This window comes from Mustela lutreola, chromosome 15 (genome assembly GCF_030435805.1).
Source record: "Mustela lutreola isolate mMusLut2 chromosome 15, mMusLut2.pri, whole genome shotgun sequence".
Taxonomy (NCBI): Eukaryota; Metazoa; Chordata; class Mammalia; order Carnivora; family Mustelidae; genus Mustela; species Mustela lutreola.
Genome location: NC_081304.1, coordinates 59,787,509 through 59,790,464, shown reverse-complemented (window position 1 = coordinate 59,790,464; position 2,956 = coordinate 59,787,509).

The window sequence follows — 2,956 nt, the reverse complement described above, 5'->3', positions numbered from 1 at the left end:
CGCCTGTCACTCCCCCTGCTTGTGCTGTCTCTCTGACACATACATAAAACCGTAAGAAAGAAAGAAAAGGAGGGAAGGAAGGGAGGGAGGGAGAACATTTTTTAGGCTAGTCCATGGGCGTGGGGCACCAGCTTGGAGCCGCAGGAGCTCAGGGCAAGACCTTCCCAGGTATCTGGAAACATGTTTCTTCTCCGGGGATTCTGGGTGTGCTGGGGGGCGCCGAGGGGACGTGCCCACTGATGAGCCCACCAGGGACACTGCAGGTTAACCGCAGCTCCTAAGCTGTGGGCTTGTTTCAGGATGAGAGAAGCAGCTGTTACAACCCCCGTTTGGTGACGAGACCTTTAGAGGAGACATCCTACCCAGATGCCAGTCCCCTCTTGCCTTCCAAGAGAGACAGACGTGGGAACACGTGCGGTGAGGCAGACGCTGCTGACCTTGGGCCTGGAGGGAGGCAAACACTGAGTCACCTTTAAGGGGTGGCTGGATATGTTGACGAAGGGCCACGGAGTATCCGGGCCATAGGGAGAACCTGCAAGCCAAGTTGGGTTAGGTGGAAAGCTTAAAGCCAGCCTCCCTTGGGTAGCATCCCCTAAAACACTATTGGTACAGGAAGCAGGACCCCGGGGCACCCCCAGGGTCTCAGACGCCACACGAAGGGCACAATGGTGCAAACCCAGATGGTGATTCGGCGGGGGGGTCTCTCAGGAGATAGCGAGTAGGAGCTGCCCAACGTCCACCCGAACCCACACACCATCAGGCAGCTGCTCACATTAAATCGTTAAAAGGGAAAAGAATGATTTCAAGCGAAATCAAAGTAGAAGCCAGAAGGTGCAGAAAAGCTGTGGAAAAGACTGTTTTTCAAAGAAAGTTTTGGGATCCCCAAGTGTATTCAAGATCCCCAGACTCCAGGTGGGAAAAAAAAAAGTCCTGACGAACAACTAAGGGAAGGAAGGAGGCCCCTCCAAGGAGGAACACAGAGACAAGTAAATGGCATTTCCAAGGAAACCAAGGGTGAAAGTGAAGAAATGTCCACACTGAGCAGGCAAGAAAACTGGCAGACTGGGCGGCCTCTGCCCATGATCCCCGGGCAGGCCCACAGATAGCAGCTCTTTGGTGGAGGCCAGAAGCGGGAGGCAGACTCAGGAAATACGTGAGACCCCTGAAGTGGGAGGTCATGGTGGCTTCTGGAAGGAAAGGTGACATGTGACGTCCAGGAGGCGTGGAGTCAAGTCATCAGGGCTGAAGCGCTAACTTTGTTCCTTAAGAACTGTAGGGCCTCAGGAAACCCATTAATCTATTTAGACCTCAGTCTTCCCATCTGAAAAATGGACACGAAATGGATCAACTTTATAGGGTCTTAAGGACGGCATGCACATGGAGTGCAGGCACGTGCAGCAGGGAGGACCATGGGCACTTCTCTAAGCCTAAAGCTCATCACATTTTAAAACACTGATCTGGAAGGACGAAGCGGATAAAACACATTTACATAGGGCAGTCTTCCCGGGAAAACAACCCAACTGTATTTTTAAAATAGTGAGCTCAGGGTGCCTGGGTGGCTCATTGGGTTAAGCACCTGCCTTTGGCTCAGGTCCTGGGTTTGAGACCCCAGTCAGCGGCCTCCGCTCAGCGGGGAGCCTGCTTGTCCCTCCTCCCCTCCCCAGCTCATACTTGCACTGTCTCTCTCAAATAAACAAAATCTTTTTAAACAATAATAAATAATAAATAAAATAAAATAATGAGCTGTCGGTTTTGTGGCCGACTCTTGATTCCGGCTCAGGTCATGATCTCGGGCCACAAGACTGAGCCCCACCCTCATCTCTGTGCTCAGCGTGGAGTCAGCTTAAGATTCTCTCTCTCCCTCTGCCTGTGCTCTCCCTCCCCCTAAAACAAATAAGTAAATTTTAAAAAGAGTAGTGAGCCCTCCCATGCCAGGCATGGCTGTATGTGTCCGTAACACCCAGCGGCACGCCCCAACCTGCCCGCAGCCTGTATTCCATCATTTTCCTGCTCACATTCTGTCTCCTGGACCGGATGATAAACTGCTCAAGTAAACAGTGTCGCCAACCTATCCATTACATTCCAGGTCGTGGGTCACTGCCAATGGGTCCCTGAAGACCTGGCAGTCACAGCTGCCAGAAGAAAGGTAGCCAGCGTCGGGGTGTGGAAACCAAGAGTAAATATATCATGCCCTCGCCCAGAGCGGTGGTTCGTCTGCAGTTGGGATAATTCTGTGTTTTTGGCTGCTGTGGGCAAACAGCTCTTTTTCACAGGGTGGAAGTGTTTCCCTGAGAACAGGACGGATGCATGAGGATTCCAGAGTTCGCAGGCCAGGGATACAATGTAACCTCCAAAGCCTTTCCCATGCTGTATGCTCCTTTCCCCCCAAGTCAGATCCTTAAAGCAATCCCTAAGCATCCCTCCTGGACAGTATTAAGATAATATACTATCTGGAAGGCTGAACACACCCAGCCGAAAAGCAGGGACACAAAAAAGATGCAAATAATCAGGTGCAGGAAACCTGACTAACTCGTTCACATTCAAGAGCCATCAGAATCTGAGCTGCTGGGAGACGGTCCCAGCAGTGAGCTGACTGTGTGGACTTGGACCCCGCGTGGCCCTCAGATCCTCCCCGCACTGCTGGAACAGCTGGTGGGGCATGGATGCATGGATCTCCCACCGCCTCCCCTCATCCCTCCCTCTCTCCTCTGTCCAGGACCGAGGGCGGTGCTCGGGGTAGAGGTGGAGCTTTGGGTAAGCTGAAACCAAGGGAAATAACGGGCAACATTCAAGACCAAGACACAGCGGTCCTGAATCTTGATCTGGGTGGTGACGGTGAGGGTGCACGCCTCTGTAAAAACTCACTGGACCACACGCTTAGGACCTGTGCGTTTCACTTAGACCCTCTACACCTCCATGAAAACCCAACCCGAACCACCACCAGCAACGAGCTCCC